Raw genomic sequence first — 19,285 nt, 5'->3', positions numbered from 1 at the left:
GGCGCCAGGTTGGGCTCCGCGTACTGGCACTTTAACAACCTGCTGCTGGAGGACGAGCGGTTCCGGGACTCGTTTCGTCGTTTCTGGGCCGGCTGGAGAAGGAAGCGGGGAAGCTTCCCCTCCCTGAGGCTATGGTGGGACGTGGGCAAGGCTCACGTCCGCGTCTTCTGTCAGGAGTACGCGAGGGGGTCGACAAAGAGGCGGAAATCCATGATCGGGGAGTTGGAGAGGGAGATGCTCGACCTGGAGTCACGCCTCGGTCAGCCCGACGCGGACCCGGCCCTGCGCGGGGTGTACGAAGAGAAGAAGGCCGCGCTCCGGGACCTGCAGCTCGTCGGGGCTCGGGGCGCGTACGTGAGGTCGCGGCTCCAGCTCCTCCAGGACCTGGACCGCGGCTCCCCCTTCTACTCGCTGGAAAAAAGGCGTGGCACCCGTCAGCAGCTCCTTGTGCTGCTGGCCGACGACGGGTCCCTCGTCTCAGATCTGGAGGGTATCAGGGCCCACGTCCGATCCTATTACACGGCCCTGTTCTCTCCGGATCCGTCCAGTGAGGATGCTCGCAGAGTTCTATGGGAGGACCAGCCGCAGCTCAGCCCGGAGGACCCCGGAATGCTCGACGCTCCCGTCACCTTAGAGGAGCTGACTGGCGCCCTCAACCGGCTCTCGAGGGGCAAATCCCCGGGGCTGGACGGGCTGACTGTGGAGTTCTTCAGGGCGTTCTGGGACGTCCTGGGGAGCGACTATGCACAGGTCCTGGGGGAGTGTCTAAATGCCGGAGAGCTGCCCCTTTCTTGGCACAGGGTAGTCATTGTCCTGCTGCCAAAGAAGGGGGACCTTCGTTCGTTGAAGAACTGGCGTCCGGTCTCCCTCCTCAGCACGGACTACAAAATCTTTACCAGGGTGTTGTCTTCTCGCCTGGCTTCCGTGCTGGCCCACATGATTCACCCGGACCAGTCCTACACGGTCCCGGGCCGGAGGATACACGACAACGTCCACCTGGTCCGGGACCTGATCCATTTCTGTCAACGGGCTGGTCTGCCGAGTGCCTTCCTGTCTCTCGACCAGGAGAAGGCGTTCGACAGGGTCGATTACGAGTACCTGCTCGGGACTCTGTGGGCATTCGGGTTCAGGACGCAGTTCGTCGCCCGGATCCGACTTTTGTACGCCGCCGCAGAGTGTCTGGTTAAAGTTAACGGGTCCCTGACGGCGCCCCTTCGCTTCGGGAGAGGAGTGCGTCAAGGCTGCCCCCTGTCCGGCCAACTGTATTCCCTGTGCGTGGAGCCTTTCCTGCGCCTCTTGCGGAGGAGGTTGTCGGGGCTGGTTCTGCGCGGCGCGGGCACGGGGGGGGGTCCTCTCGGCCTACGCCGACGACGTGCTCCTCACTTTCACCGACCCGGCTGACCTGGGGAGGATGCGCGGGTGCCAGGCCGTGTACTCGGCGGCGTCTTCCGCCAGGATCAACTGGGCCAAATGTTCCGGGCTATGGTGGGGCCGTGGCGGGTGGACTCCCTGCCGGAGGAGTTACGGGGGTTCAGCTGGAGTACCACCCATCTCCTCTACCTGGGGGTCTACCTCAGCCCGACTGAGGAATCCTGGCCGGCCAACTGGCAGGAGCTGGAGGCCAAAGTCTCGGCTCGCCTAGGCCGCTGGACAGGACTGCTCCGAGTGCTATCTTACAGGAGCCGAGTGCTGGTCATAAACCAGCTGGTGGCCGCCATGCTGTGGTTCCGGCTGGTGACTTTGGTCCCTCCTCCTGGCTTTGTCGCTGACATCCAGAGAACGTTGGTCGACTTCTTCTGGGACAAAAAGATGCACTGGGTCGCTGCGCTGGTTCTGAGTCTCCCCATTGAGGAGGGCGGTCAGTCGCTGGTGTGCGTCCGCTCCCAGGTTGCGACCTTCCGCCTTCAGACCTTGCAGCGATACCTTTACGTCGAGCCTCCTCCTAGGTGGTGCGCCCTGGCGACGTATTTTTCCCTCCAGGTGCGTAACCTCAACTACGACACGCAGCTCCTGTTCGTCGACCGTGATGGTTTGGAGGTCGCCCTCAAGGTGCTGCCTGTCTTTTACCAGGACCTGATCGCTGTCTGGAACATGGTCGAATCGCGTCGCGCCTACCCTCCGGCAGGAGTAGCGGCTGTCGTCAGGGAGCCGTTGCTCAGGAATCCGCACCTCCGTGCTCGCGGGTTCGAGTGGCTGTCGGAGGGGAGGGCCGTGGCGGCGAGGGCGACCAGGGTCGGGGACATGCTGGGTGCCGGGGGCCTGGGCTGGACATTGCCGCAAGACATAGCGAGCAGGGCAGCGGTAGACGTCAGGTACGTGGCCACCGCCATCCAATGCCTTAAAACGGCGGTGCTCGGACCCGACGTAGTGCACCAGTTGGAGGTCGCTCAGGTGTGCGGTGGGATTCCGTCCGCGCTCACCCCAGCCCGGACGGAATTTCACATTGGCCTCAAGGTCCCGTACTTCCCGCGGGAGCCTGTGCCCCACAACCTGAGCCGCCTCCGAAATTTGAATTTTGTCCCGTTCAAGGACGTTAAAAGGTGTGCCCTGTATCGACTGCTGCTGCACACCGTCCACCTCTTCTCCCTCATCCACCGTCCAGACACGCCCTGCCATGCCCATTTGCCACCGGGCGGTGGGGATTCGCAGTGGAGGGCCCTCTACGCTGGAGTCCTCCCCCTTTCTCTCGGGGATCTGGGGTGGAGGGTGCTGCATGCAGCAGTCCCCTGCAACCGCAGATTGCGGTGGTTCATGGACTCCCAGCCCAACTGTTTGTTCTGTGGAGTCCGTGGACCATGTGTATATTGGGTGTGGGCGTTTGCACTCCCTCTTTGATTTCCTCAAAAACCACCTCCTCTGCTTTTGATTGCACTTCAGTCCCGCGCTCCTGATCTTCAGGCACCCAGTACGGAGGAGGGAGGGCAGGTCTGAAGACCTCCTCGTGGGTCTGCTCCTGGGCCTGGCCAAACTGACCATTAACAGGTCCAGGCAGCGGGCTATGGAGGGGTCGTTAGGGCCGACTGCCTGCCTCTCTTCCGTGGTTACGTTAGAGCCCGGGTGTCCTTGGAGAAGGAGCACGCGGTGTCCACCAACACCCTGGAGTTGTTCAGGGAGAGGTGGGCGCCGCAGGGAGTGGAGTGCATTATTTCCTCCTCCAAACTCTATTTTGATTTAGTCTCTGCCCTCCCCTTTACTGTTTGATCACACAGCATTGCCCTTTGACGTGAAGGGCGCTGCTTGTCACAGGCCACTCGGGTGTTTTCCTTTCTTTCTGGTGGTGGAAATTGAATAAAGATTCGTGCACTTTGTGTGTCTCACATCTACACACACACACATACCATGGGTCCTGGGGGAAAAAAATAAGCACTACCGCAGTTAGGTGATAGTGTGGGGGTTAATAAAAAAAGATAAACAGGGGATTCCCTCCCCTTCACGGTTTTAAAATAAAGTAAATAGAAGTGTCCGGGGTTCTGTTCACTCAGAGCTGGCTCTGGGGGAGCTGAATCAGTGTCAAGGACTCTCCACATGTAAATAACGAATGACTTAATAATGGAAAGCTGACCAATTGTCTGTTAAACTGGTTGTCAATGTGAATAGTTATCCTTCTTTCCACATCCAGTGCCACATATGCTCACTATATTCCCCCAAGGATTTTACAGAGATCCATTAAGGTCTATGGTGATTTTTGTTATTTGGAGAGGAGATTGTTCATTGAGTTGATCAGAGGGTTACTGGACAGCAGAATCTTATCAAACTGACAGGAGTTCAAATGGGACCCGGGATTGAATTGCAGCAAAATCAAGGAAATACTTCTTTAGATACCTCCTAGCATCATGTATAAGTGCATCTGTTAATAAATTTTTTTTTGTTATACAGGTAATTACCCAAGAAAATGAATTATTCTAATAACAGCAGCACTTCTTTTACTCTCAAAGGGTTAAAACTTTTCCCAGTGTAAATCTGTCAAAATGCTTAAAAATTATTTAACTCTTACTCATTAACTGTTCCAATATAGGCACATCCGATAAACACCAGTGGCAGAGGCAAGTTCAGCAAAACAGATTTCCCTCACTCGTTATCCCCATCAGTGCATAAGAAGGAACACTGACAGAATGAAACTAGATGCAGCGAGAGAACTCAAACTTTTGCAGCAGCAGCGGACAGAGAGCATTATCTAGCAGCTTCAACGACTGAAAGCATAAACCTAAAACCCTGGACTATGGGAGCCTTATTCCACCCACACATGCTTCTTTTGTCTACTTTAAACAAAAACCCAAAGCTATTTTCTCTGCTTCCCATGGAGCAGACACCTCGGGACTAGGATTACAACACCTACCTTCAGGAGAACTGGGACAGACAAATCCTTATTAAAGACAAGGTCTCCCCTCTAAAATACAATGAACCATCAATATACCAAGATAGCTTCATTTACAAAACCTTCATCTCACCGTATTAGTATCTCTACATTATATGTACATTACATTAAATATAAGCATGCTAGCATTCAACACTACAGTCCATCTCAATCCATTTCTTCCCCCACCAAACACCTCCATCTTTTTTCATCAAAGTCGTGATAATGTGTTGGCAATTATGTTCTCTTGAGCTGCCACATGTATAATTTTCAAACTGATTAACTACAATGAACTTATCTAAACAAATCTGGATTTTCTATCCTTAAATTTCTGCAAAATCTTTAAGGGATTATGATACAATTGTCTCAGTTACATTACTGGGAACATAAATGTTGAAATGCTGTAACATCAACACCAAACTCAAGATCTCTTTCTCAATGGTGGAATATTTCTTTTGATGAATATTCAACTTTTAGGAGAATGATACAATAGATGTTTCCAAGCTCACCTCGTCTTGGAAGAGTGAAGCACTGACACCTACAGCATTTGCATCAATAGCCAAATTGAATGACTTTGCAAAGTTAAGTGCTGCTAAGACCAGAGCAGTGGTTAACACAGTTTTCAGGTTGTCAAATGCATTCTGGCACTCCTCTGACACTGAGATTTTTTGTACTTCAACAGCTCAGTCAATGAAGCAACCACACTACTAAAATTCAGTTTGAATTTGATTCAAACCACTCAGTCCCCGATGTTACGGGAAACTCCCCAACTTTGTTTTTGTATCCTGTGGGGCCATATGCCCATATACAATGATATGGCCTAGTAACATGTCTTGGGCTTTTGTGAACCCACTGTTAGCTAGGTTGAGCATGAAGTCTGCCCCCCTGAAGTAATTCAAATTATTCCGCTAGATGCTTCAAATGTTTGTTCTGTGTGTGATTAAAATTCACCAGATCATCTTTGTATGCTATAGGGCAATCCCAAAATGACTTTATTGATTAGTCTTTGAAATGTGGCTCGCACATTCTTCATTCCAAATGACATGACTTTACACTGGTAATGTCCATTTACTGTGACAAAAGCCAAAATCTCCTTCGCGCTTTCAGTTAAAGGTACCTGCCAGTGCCCACTGAGTAACTTAGAAATATAAGTTGCTTGTCCAACCTTCTCAATACAATCTTCTAAACTTGGAATACAATATGAATATTTTCCAACTGAATTGTCCACACAATCATTGGGTACAATCTGGTTTCTGCACCACTACCGTGGGTGAGCTCCACTCACTGCAACTCACTTCAATTATGTCATCTCTTTTTGAATCTATGCCAATGTTAGAGCATATGCCTGTAAGGATGTCACTCAGTTGGTGCAACATTTCCTATATCTACATCATTCACAATCAGTTTAATACTTCTCAGCTCATTCCCACATGTCGCTCGTGTGTGATTATAATAACTCTTTCAGATCATTTTGATTTTCCTCTGGGCAGTAACTCAATAAGTTATTCAATTTTTTTGAGAATTTACTCATTATCCAAAATAATTTGAGGAATATCAAGTTCAAATATATTTGGATTTGGTTCTTCACTCTGAGTTGTAACTAGTACCACATTCTCATTTTATTTTCATTCCATATCAAAATACCATTTGAGCATCATCATATGGTGCACTCAATGAGTATTCCTTCTATCTAGTGTTCTCATCAAATAATTCACCTCACTCATTTTTTTTCAATTTGTTAGGCTCACTAAACTTAATATTAAGTGTTCACCTACCACTGGTAGTAACACTAACACTTTATCTCTACTGGCAAAATCACAAATTTTTAATCTCTTGTCTATTTCCTGTTTCATCACGTGCTGTGCTATTTTTAGATGCTATCTAGTCAACTCCCCTGCTCTGTTTAATCTTTTCCTACAATTTAACACAGAGTTGAAATATGTGGTCTCTGAACTCTGGCTAATTAATTTCAGTGATCCTCTCACCACATGCTCTAAAACTAATTCAAATGGACTGTATTTGGTTGATTCATTAGATGTATTCCTAATTGTAAAAAGTACAAATGGAATTCCTTTATGCTGGTCCTTTGGATAATCTTGATTCTCAATAAGCTGCATGGCAGACACTGAGTTTGAATGGTTTTACTCCTAAGCTATCCATAACTTCCTAGAATAACTTTGATATGACATTTGACCCTTGATCTAATTGTCTATCTGTAGATAGTCCCTAAGTAGTAAAGAAATTGAATACCTCTTCTACAATTCTTTTAGCTGCGTAATGAAGTTAATGGCATGTATTGTACCTTAAAGAGAGAGTGGAAACTGTTTTGCACTGAGAGCTTTCAGGCACCTGTCATATGATTGGTAGCAGTTTTAGAGTGTACTAGGAAGTTGAAAAGATGTAAAATTTGGCTGTAAACTAGATACCTCAGGTGATTTGACTGCAATTTGAATCCAACCAATTTAAATCATACAGCAGGATACTAAAACCCAACTGAGTTTGAATTTATTGTTTGCCAACCTTGAACCAATAAGATGATCAATGTTTGGGGTATGAAAAAAGCAGACATTTAGAAAATTAGACAGAGAGCAACTGCCATTGAAAGAGTAACTGCCATTCAAAGCACTCTCTACCAAAGGTCCCTTTTTCATATGAAACATCTTTGCAGTAAAAGACAGAAGACGACCCAGGGAGATCGTTAGCAGAAAGGAGGAGGACAATGGAGATGACAGCTGCTGTTTGGTTTTAAAATTAAGTTGATGTAATTTTAATTTGGGTGGTTATTGGAATAGTATGAAGTTATAGCGTTGAAGGCAGATAACAAGCATTTAAGGGAAAGGAGACTTAGAGTCGTAAATAGCTGTTGTTTAATGTTCACTTTTAGAGTTAGAGTTAATGAATAAATTGCTTTTTTTCTTTAATTACTGGAATTTGGGAGGTCTCTGTCACTCATACTTTTAACAGATTATGAGGTGAGGTGAGCTTTTTTGGGAATTTGGTTTAATTTGCAGAAGGGTTAACCGCCATGTTGTAACAACTTTGACACTGTATAATGGAATAGCCTCTGGAAATCTAGACGATGTATCCATTATGGTCAACAAAAAAAAAATCCTTTTTTTGCTGTAGGATGGACTCTTATGCAATTAATTAAGGCTCTTGTTAAAAGTTCCTCAAATACTGGAATAGGTATTAACAGTGCTAGTTTTATCGCTGCCTGAGTTTTTTCAATTACCTGACACAAATGACATGTCCAGAAAGATTCAACCACAACTTTATGCAGTCCAAGCCACTTGAAGCAGTCGTGTGTTTTGGCTTGAGTTTTCCTTACTCCCAAATTGCCTCCTACTGGTAAATCATGTGCTACCTGCAACACCTCCTTCCTATAATCCACTGGTTATACAGCTTGATGAACATCTGCACATTTTTCATCTGCCTGAATATGTGATGGCCTCCAATTTCTCACCAGGACTTCAGTTTTGAAAGAGTAACATTCTGGGATAGACTGAGATTTTTCCTCTTTAACACTTTACTTTTTCATCTTTCTGATGTAATTCAGCTTATTTCTCCGAACTAAAAATATCAACTTGTCTTACACCTGTTCTTATTTCTTTTCTTAACCATTTGATCAAACATAGTTTCTGATGATTGGACTTCAACTTCCTTATCTTTACTCTGATTTTTCTTCCTTCTTCAACCTATGGCTTTGTGACTTTGTTATTACACAGTCAAGAAAACCCCCAGAATATACTTCCTGTACCACCTCAATCATTTGATTTTCCATTAGCTTTTCAATTACTACAGGCTTCACTCCCACTTGTAATTTAGCTGTGTCATTAAAGGGGATAAACTATATTTCCGAACCAGAGACCTTTTCTATTACTCTCACCACCACATCACCACTTTTCATCAGATTCTCCAACCTCACCTGAACAATGAATACTACTCTTCTCACCATGAATTCCACATAGTCTCAGAGTCATACAGCATGGAAACGGACCCTTTGGTCCAACAAGTCCATGCTGAACTCTTTCGAAGTTACTTATCTCCTCATTTTTCCCCAGTGAAGATTGACATGCTCCCAAAGCTTCTAAAAGTAACTTCTTCACCTACTCCTCCTGGAATACATGAGTAAACCTTACCTACTCACGCAAGTTCTTTGATGAGATCTTATTGTCTTATTAATTAATCCCGGACCAGACTTTTGGAACTTTTTAGCCTCCATTGGGGTCTCCTTTGACATTTTAATAAACTCCTCTGATTTATCTCGTTTTACCATATCTGTCTTCCCAGTGCTTTTGTTAAACACCAACACTAAGATGTCCTTTTTTATTTCAGAGAAAACGCCTGACAGTTTTTTGCTTTTCATCCCCCTATCATGGGTTCCTTTTTTAAAATGTGGCAAACAGCCTCGATGTTCATAGAGTCATAGAGATGTACAGCATGGAAACAGACCCTTCTATCCAACCCGTCCAGATATCCCAACCCAATCTAGTCCCACCTGCCAGCTCCAGCCCATATCCCTCCAAACACTTCCTATTCATATACCCATCCAAATGCCTCTTAAATGTTGCAATTGTACCAGCCTCCACCACATCCTCTGGCAGCTCATTCCATACACTCACCACCCTCTGTGTGAAAAAGTTGCCTCTTAGGTCTCTTTTATATCTTTCCCCTCTCACCCTAAACTTATGCCTTCTAGTTCTGGACTCCACCACCCCAGGGAAAAGACTATTTATCCTATCCATGGCCCTCATAATTTTGTGAACCTCTATAAGGTCACCTCTCAGCCTTTGACACTCCAGGGAAAATAGCCCCAGCCTGTTCAGCCTTTCCCTGTAGCTCAGATCCTCCAACCCTGGCAACATCCTTGTAAATCTTTTCTGAACCCTTTCAAGTTTCACAACATCTTTCCGATAGGAAGGAGACCAGAAACTCATGCAATATTCTAACAGTGGCCGAACCAATGTCCTGTACAGCCACAACATGACCTCCCAACTCCTGTACTCAATACTCTGACCAATAAAGGAAAGCATACCAAATGCCTTCTTCACTATCCTATCTACCTGCAACTCCACTTTCAAGGAGCTATGAACCTGCACTCCAAGGTCTCTTTGTTCAGCAACACTGCCTAGGACCTTACCATTAAGTGCATAAGTCCTGCTAAAATTTGCTTTCCCAAAATGCAGCACCTCGCATTTATCTGAATTAAACTTCATCTGCCACTTCTCAGCGCATTGGCCCAACTGGTCCAGATCCTGTTGTAATCGGAGGTAACCCTCTACGCTGTCCACTACACCTCCAATTTTGGTGTCATCTGAAAACTTACTAACTGTACCTCTTATGCTCGCATCCAAATCATTTATATAAACGACAAAAAGTAGAGGGCCCAGCACCGATCTTTGTGGCACTCCACTGGTCACAGGCCTCCAATCTGAAAAACAACCCTCCACCACCACCCTCTGTCTTCTACCTTTGAGCAAGTTCTGTACCCAAATGGCTAGTTCTCCCTGTATTCCATGAGATCTAACCTTGCTAATCAGTCTCCCATGGGGAACCTTGTCGAATGCCTTACTGAAGTCCATATAGATCATATCTACTGCTCTGCCCTCAATCTTCTTTGTTACTTCTTCAAAAAACTCAATCAAGTTTGTGAGACATGATTTCCCATGCACAAAGCCATGTTGACTATCCCTAATCAGTCCGTGCCTTTCCAAATACATGTACATCCTGTCCCTCAGGATTCCCTCCAACAACTTGCCCACCACCGAGGTCAGGCTCACCGGTCTATAGTTCCCAGGCTTGTCTTTACTGCCCTTTGTAAACAGTGGCACCACGTTTGCCAACCTCCAGTCTTCTGGCACCTCACCTGTGACTATTGATGTTACCAATATCTCAGCAAGAGGCCCAGCAATCACTTCTCTAGCTTCCCACAGAGGTCTAGGGTACACCTGATCAGGTCCTGGAGACTTATCCACCTTTACCCGTTTCAAGACATCCAGCACTTCCTCCTCTGTAATCTGGACATTTTGCAAGATGTCACCATCTATTTCCCTACAGTCTATATCTTCCATATATCTTCACAGTAAATACTGATGCAAAATATTCATTTAGTATCTCACCCATTTTCTGTGGCTCCACACAGAGACCGCCTTGCTGTTCTTTGAGGGGCCCCATTCTCTCCCTAGTTACCCTTCTGTCCTTAATATATTTGTGAAAACCCTTTGGATTCTCCTTAATTCTATTTGCCAAAGCTATCTCATACCCTGTTTTGCCCTCCTGATTTCCCTCTTAAGAAAAAGAAGGAAGCTTTTATCAGGTATAGACAGGATAGATCGAGTGAATCCTTAGAATAGTATAAAGAAAGTAGTCATCCAGAATTCCCTACACCTGTCAGCCTTTCCTTTCAACTTCACAGGAAAATATTGTCTCTGGACTCTTGTCATCTCATTTCTGAAGGCTTCCCATTTTCCAGCTGTTCCTTTATATGCTAACATCTGCCTCCAATCAACTTTCGGAAGATTTTGCCTAATACTATCAAAATTAGCCTTCCTCCAATATAGAATTTCACCTTTTTGATCTGGTCTATCCTGTTCCATCACTATTTTAAAACAAAGTGCTCTCCCACTGACATCTCAGATCATCCTTGATCCTGGCACCAGGAAACAACACACCATTCTGCTTTTTCTCTGCTGCCCACAGAAACGTCTGTCTGTACCTCTGACTACAGAATCCCCGACACAATTGATCTCTTGGAAGCCGACGGACCTCTCATTGCATTAGAGCCAGTCTCAATACCAGAAGCTTGGCTGTTCCTGCTACGTTCCCCTGAGAATCCATCACCTCCCTACATTTTCCAAAACAGCATACCTGTTTGAATAGGTATACCCACAAACGACTCCTGCCCTAGTGGCCAACTTCTCTTACCCTTCCTGGAGTAAACCCATCTATGTGACTGTATCTGAGACTTTCCCCCCCTTCCTATGACTGCCACCCATCACATACTGTAGCTGTTGCAAATTCCTCATCGCTTCTATCTGTCTCTCCAACCGATCCACTTGATCTGATAAGATTAGCATCTAACAGCACTTATGGCAGATATAATCTGCAGTAACCCATAAACTTCATTTAAACTCCCACATCTGACAAGAAGGAAATATCACTGCAAAGGCCATTTTTGCTCTTTCACAATCTACGGACCCAGAAAATAACACTGACTTATTCCTCTACAACACTGCCCCAGGTTAAATTAATAGCTATGGCTTATATTTTAAGTTTAATCAAGAGACTTATCTCCAAAAACATATAATCAAGAAAGAATCCACTATACTCACTAATTCAGCCTTTCTCTTGGACAGACTTAAATCAACAATTAACTTATCTGATTCTTCAATGAGGTCTCCTTTTTATTTACTAACTGAAGACTTCTTTTCTACAATTTCTATCCCTCAGATTGAAATTGATGTCAAAAGTCAAATTTTAATGACAAACCAATTCATAATCATCTGCCATTTCTAATCTTGCAGTTTTAGCTTTCTGCTCTTTCAATGATTTCTCACTACGCCAGGAAGTAAGTTTTTGAATTCCTCCTAAACAAATCTCTCCAAGAGCCTCATATGTCTTGTGACAATGCTACCCCTTTTAACAAGGCTATGTTGTCCTTGATTTTTTGCCATAGGGGTTGTAAAATCAGTGGTACCTAAAAGGCTAACAGTCACTGCCTGTCAACATTCAGAGGATGCCTTTAGGTTTTTATTTTAAAAGCAGTTGGACAATGAAAAGTCAGTGGCCAGTTCTTCCATTTCAATTTTTTTCTAGTTTGGTTTAGTTTTAGCAGGCAGTCAGAAACTGCTAGTAGCAGAGAAGCTGTTACTGTGAAAAAAGGTTCCATTCTTCAACAGATGCTTCTTGCCTGACTCTTCCCTTTACAATATCTCCTCCCTGTAAGAACTATTTGCAAAGGGGCGTGTTTTTGGGATGTTACAGGTATTGAAACAACTCCTTCGTTAAATTGCGATTTTGAGTCAGTTAGGTTTCCAAATAGTTAAGTTATTCTAAATTCTGTTTTCTTTTGTTCATATTTCAACTGTAGCGTTTAAATAAATTCTGTTTTGCTTAACACAGTGGTTTGACCAGCTGCATCACTCCTGGAATATCCATTTTACATCTGCCTTTAACATAAGAAAAAGTTAGTGTTTGGGCTACCTTCTTAAAATGTTTTCAGGGGTTCTGGTCCATAATAGTCTGATCTATTTTCACTGCCCTTGTCTACCTATCACTGGGCTTGATCACTGCCCTTGTCTACCTATCACTGGGCTTGATCACTGCCCTTGTCTACCTATCACTGGGCTTGATCACTGCCCTTGTCTACCTATCACTGGGCTTGACCACTGCCCTTGTCTACCTATCACTGGGCTTGACCACTGTCCTAGTCTACCTATCACTGGGCTTGACCACTGTCCTTGTCTACCTATCACTGGGCTTGATCCTTTTAAACTCAATAAGTTTGAGCAAGCCCCTCCTTAGATTTTTAAAATGTCCTCTTTAGGCTTCTGGACTTAATATGGCTTTTTCATCTCATTCCACTCCCCAGATTCCTCCTCTAAATCATTATGCAAATACCTCTCTAGCTCTACCTGCCAACTTTGCTTGAATTAACAATATCCCATGGTCACGGTCATTTCCTTTGTTTAGCTACTTTCTCAAATAAAATGAAAAAAGGCTTCCATATCTTTCTCATCACACTTCAGTAATGCTTGCACGTACATATTGATCCTACCGGGTTTTTGACAATGATGTGTCTGCTCCTCATCACTATGCCTACCTCCTACCTTTGGCATTTTAAATTGACTTTTCTCTTTCATTGTCAACTTTTGAAGTTCAAAAACACTTTCTCCCTTTCCTCTGCTCAGGCCATCTTTTCTTTTCCTTTTTGTTCTATCAGGGCTATTCTTCCCTTTCTCTTTTCCTCTGCTTTTAATTGTAATTCAAACTGTTTCATTTCCTTTTCCCTTTACTATTGCCTCAAATTCAAGTTCTTTCATTTACAGTTGAATTTTAGCCATTCCCAATGATTCTGAATGCATTTTTGGCCATTGTTAATGTTGAGCTGAGATGCTAACTTCTTTCTTATTTAAAAGCAAGTGTAAAGTGTTGTGCTCAAGATGTGGTTCAATTAGCTCACTGCTTAGCCTTAAACAAAACACTTTATTCTTACCCTGTAGTTAAAAAAAAACAAAAGGAGGAAGAATTGGTATAAATTTAACTCTTTTGGAAAAACTTAACAGCGATTGATTGTTTCGCTACTAAGCCGCAACCCAATATTCCATTTACACACCCTAGGCAAAGGCTAAGTCAGTAAAATAGCTTATCTTACATGAGATTCCGGCAACAGGGAAGGAGCCCAAATTTTTAGCTGAGACAGAGAGAGACAGAGAGAGACATAGTAGCTTCCACAACCAGCTTGAAACCCCAACACCTACTGGAAGCTAAACAAAAATCTTGGTTCTATGGGAGTCTGACTCCACTCATTCAAGCTGCTTCTATTGTTACAATGTAAAAAAAAAACAGACTTCAGAAGCTTTTTACTATTCGCTTGCAACATACAACTTGATGCCTTTGTCTCAAAATCTTTTTTCATATAGATAGGACAAAAGAACACTTCTTAAAGTAATAGTATCATCATACCACCTGAGGATTTCTCTTTTCCTCCAATCTGTATCCCTTACAAATTGAAATTGATGTCTGAAGCCAAACTTTGATTTATGAACCAACTCATAATCATCTGCCATTTCTGCTGCTAATCTTGCAGTTTTAACTCTTTTTCAGATGAATTCTCATTAATTCAAGTGAATTTTTGAACTTCTCCAATATAACAGCCTCTCAAAGAGTGTCATCTCTTTGATCTATTTCCAATGTCCTTAACCACTTAGCAAAGTTACTTTTATTAATCCTTTCAAACTATATGTATGTTTGAGCAGGTTCACCGCTTAGATTCCTAAAATATTGTCTAAACTGCTTTCCCTAGCTCATACTCACTCAAGATAGTTTTTTTTCACCTCATCATACTGCCCAGATAGCTCATTAGATTGCAAATACCTCACTTCCTCTTCCTAACAACTTTGCTTGAATCAACAATACTCACATGGCCAGTGGCCATTTCATTGTTTAGCCACTGTCTCAAAGGAAATGAAAAATGTTGCTGCATCCTTCTCATTGAACATTGGATATATTTTAATAGATCTCCACCAGGCTTTTGGCTGTATTGGCTTTGCTCTTTATCGCTACCTTTCACTCCTAAGTCCATCATTTCAAGTCAACTTTCATTTTTCAACTTTTGTAATTCATAAGTTCTCGGTTTCTCCCTTTCTTCTTTTTCTTTATCACTTTTTTTTCTGTTAGGGCTGTTTTTTCTTTTTCTTCTGCTTTCAATCATAACTCAATCGGTTTCATTTTCTTTTCAAATTTAAAGACAAAAATGCCTGACCCTTTGATGGACCTTGTTATAGCCATTCAACTTGAAAATAGTGCATGTGGCAGAACAATAAAATGTTGTTTGCTGACGCATTGTCAAGAGTTGAATAAGAAACAGAAGCATTCGCTAGCAGGAGCAAAACAGACTGAAACAGTGTGATAGTGTAAACAGAGAGTGATAGTGCACAGAGTGTGACTGAAACAGAGAGTGATAGTGCATTCAGGCCATTCATTTTGTTATGGACCAGGCCAGACTCTTCAAAACATTTCAAGAAATTAGCCCAGGCCCTAACTTTGCTAGTTGTTTTAAGCAGGTGTAACATGGATATTTCAGAAGGGCTACAGCTGGTCAAGCCACTTAATTTTAAATAAAACAGAATTTACTTACATGATTACTGAATGAAACAAACAAAAGAGAACAGAATATTGAATAAAGTAACCTACCCAAAAACCCAACAGATTATCCCAACTTAATGATGCTGTTCCAAATACTTGCAACAATCCCCATAACACTCCTTGGCACAAAAGATAAACTCAAACCCAGGGTCTTACTGAGAGAGCCAGAGAGATAGAGCATCAGCATGGACCTGCTTCTTTGGGTCCAGAAGCAAGAACATTGCCTGACTGCTTTCAGTGAAGAGCTAGACTACCAAAAATCAAACCAAAGCAGAGCTGGGAGAATTGGCCACTCCCCTTTCATTGTACAAGTGTTTTTTTTTAATACTTGAAAACCTTTTACCTGAAGCAGTATCTGTTACTATCATCAAATCAGCCCTAAAACCCATCCAAGCCCAGGCTTTTCAGAACTTGTGATTTTTAGTACCTCCCGAAAAGAAAACCAAGGACAACATAAATTTGTTGAAAGAGCAGCATTGTGCCCATTTAAAATAAAAGAAATATCAATATCCAAAGTCGGCTTCATTTTAAAACCCCTTTATCTTAAACTGTTTGTACTCTGTCTGAATGCACTATCGCACTCTGTCTGAATGCACTATCGCACTCTGTTTACACTATCACACACTGTTTCAGTCTGTTTTGCTCCTGCTAGCGAATGCTTCTGTCTCTCATTCAACTCTTGACAATGCGTCAGCAAACAACGATTTATTGTTCTGCCACATGCACAATTTTCAAGTTGAATGGCTATAACAACAAGGTCCATCAAAGGGTCAAGAATTTTTGTCTTTAAATTTATCCATAAACCTCAATGGTTTATGGTTGGTGTGTTTACGATTGTCTCAGCGACATTACTGGTAGCATAACCATTAAAATATTGTAACACCCACAACAAGTTCAAAGTTTCCGTCTCAACTGCTGAATATTTCCTATCATCTTCATGTAAGAGCATAGCACTGACACCTACATTATCTGGTCTGCTAGCTTGAATGGCTTTACGTAATTAGGAGTGACTAACATGGGGCAGTGGTTAACACAGCTCTCAGGCTGTCAAGTGCCTTCTGTCAAATCCGCTGTCCACTGAAACTTCTTGCCTTTCTTTAGCTATTTAAGAACACTTCTTAAAGTAATAGTATTATCCTACCACCTGAGGATTTCTCTTTTCCCCAATTTGTATTCCTTACAAATTGAAATTGATGTCTGAAGCCAAACTTTGATTTATGAACCAACTCATAATCATCTGCCATTTCTGCTGCTAATCTTGCAGTTTTAGCTCTGTTTTTTTCAGATGAATTCTCATTAATTGAAGAAGTGAATTTTTGAACTTCTCCAATATAACAGCTTCTCGAAGAGTGTCATCTCTTTGATTTATTTCCAATGCCCTTAACCACTTAGCAAAGTTACTTTTATTAATCCTTTCAAACTATATGTACGTTTGAGCAGGTTCACTGCTTAGATTCCTAAAATATTGTCTGTAGACTTCTTTCCCTTTCTTTAGCTATTTAATGAGTGAAACAGACACAGTGCTAAAGTTTGGTGCGAATTTTTGAGAAAACCATCTCAATCCCAGGAATCGTAGTTCTGCTCTTTTTGTCAATGGTATGAGAAACTCCCCAATTACCTTTGTTTTCACATCCCACAGGCCATTCATCCATGTCATAGAGTCAGAGAGATGTACAGCATGGAAACAGACCCTTCGGTCCAATCTGTCCATGCTGACCAGATATCCCAACCCAATCTAGTCCCACCTGCCAGCACCCGGCCCATATCCCTCCAAACCCTTCCTATTCATATACCCATCCAAATGCCTCTTAAAATGTTGCAATTGTACCAGCCTCCACCACTTCCTCTGGCAGCTCATTCCATACACATACCACCCTTTGAGAAAACGTTGCCCGTTAGGTCTCTTTTATATCTTTCCCTCTCACCCTAAACCTATGCCCTCTTTTCTAAATATATTTTGTTGAAAAATAGATTTTTTAATATTACAAAAAATACAAAACATATACAAAGAAAGAGCACAAAAAAGATTTTAAAAACCCAAACCACTCATATTTTATAAAAAAACCCAACTAACTATTTAATGAAATAAATAATAACTAACAACAAACCAATAAATAATAATATATCTCATCAAAACAAAACACTAACTCTTGAATATCTAGAGCATTAATTTTCACCTATTTATGTTAGTGGTTTCCCCCCCCCCCCCTGGATATTGTGCTCTCTCCAAAAGCACAATCATTACAGCTATATAAAAGCCCTTGTTTGTGCGTCCAGGTATTCCAAAAAGGGCTCCATGTCTCATAGATATTCTCAGTTTTGAGGTGCACCATATTTGTAAGAAAGTGCAAGCGGATATGCTCCATACTAATCTTCTGCTAACCTGACAAGCCCGGGGGATTTTCGGATACCCAGCCTAACAAGGTATACTTTCTTGTCAACCTCCTCACTTTCTGCACTAGTTTTTTTCTAATGCGCATCTACAGGGAACACACTGGACAGGCCCAGAAGAAGAGAGACCGGGTCCTTCTCCACCATCACACCCAAAATCCCCTCCATCGCACTCGCCACAGTGCTCTAATATGTTTGAAGCCAAGCACAGGGCCAGAAACAATGGGTAAGAGTGCCCGTGCCTACTTTACACTTGGAGCATGTTGAAGATGCCCCTGGTTTAAATTTTGACAAACGATCCGGAGTCAAGCGGACCCTGTGGACAACCTTCAACTGTAAAGCATGGGCCCTATTGCAAATTGATGTCTTCTTGCATTTTCTTAAATATCTTCCAATGCCTCTGAGGAGACCTCAATGCCTAGCTCTCTCTCCCACACCATACATAGTTGATCAAACTCATCTGAAGGGACATTCCCCAATTGACGATATAAAGTGCTGACAGAAAGTGTACTCTTATACCGAGGACCCCCCCCTCTCTATATCAGATTTGTAGGGATCAGTCAAAAGTGTGGTTTTTTTTTGACTAAAACTCCTAACTTGAAAAAATGAAACAGCTCCCTGCTAGATAGTTCGTATTTCCGCGCTAACTGATCAAACAAATCACCCATGCAAGGCACACCCCTAGCGCCGAATGTTTGAATCCTGAATCCATCATCCCTGGTTGAAAACCAGGCATACCCACTATAAGTGTAAGAAAAGATATTTTGCCAATATTGCCTTCCTTCTGCCAAATTGCTCTCCATGCTTTAACAGTATTGATAACTATTGGGTTATGGCAATATTCCTTAATTGTCCTCATTTTGTCCAAAAACAGCAAGCCAGTAAGGGGGCACTTTGCCTGAGAGGTTTCGATGTCTAACCATATTGAAAGAGGGTCCCCACAAGCCCAATCACTCACATAAGATAAAAGTGAGCTTAGTTAATAGTTTTTAATGTCCGGGAGATCCACTCCCCCCAATCCGCGAGGCAATTGCAGTTTAGCTAATTTAATAAGAGGCCACTTATGATGCCAAATAAAAGAACCGAACCAGCCGTTCAGTCTCCTGAACATTTGCTTATTGAAAATCAGGGGGAGCATTGGGCCTCACAATATGTTTATAAATTTGTTATAGAATTTGCTGGGAGGTCCATCAGGACTGGCCGCCTTTCCACTCTGAAGCTGCTTCACAGCCTCCTGCACCTCATGCTCTGATAAGACGGTATTGAGAAAAGACCCTCATTTGAGTGTCATACCCAGGAGCTCCACATCCTTGAAAAAGGACTCTATCTTAGCCTGCCTCTCCTCACAGCCCTCAGGTTGGTATAATTCAGAGTATTATCTCTGAAATGCCACATTAATCTTTTTTGCATCACATGTTAGGTTCCTACCCCCATCCCTAATTGACACAATGGCTTGAGGGCCACACTTTTCCTGGCAAGATACACTTATACACTTGGGACCATACTCAAACAACCTTTGTTTTGTGAAAGTAAGCTACATCTTTGCTGTTTGCGTGAGCACAGAATTCAATGTAGACTGCAGCACCATAATCCTCTGTAGCTTGACCAATGAGAGCCTGTCAAAGCAGGCCTTCTCGGCTGCCTTTCAACCATGCTTTGAGGAGCTGTTGCTGC

The sequence above is a fragment of the Hemiscyllium ocellatum genome, chromosome 16, assembly GCF_020745735.1.
Source record: "Hemiscyllium ocellatum isolate sHemOce1 chromosome 16, sHemOce1.pat.X.cur, whole genome shotgun sequence".
Classification (NCBI taxonomy): domain Eukaryota; kingdom Metazoa; phylum Chordata; class Chondrichthyes; order Orectolobiformes; family Hemiscylliidae; genus Hemiscyllium; species Hemiscyllium ocellatum.
This window is presented reverse-complemented; position numbering follows the sequence as displayed.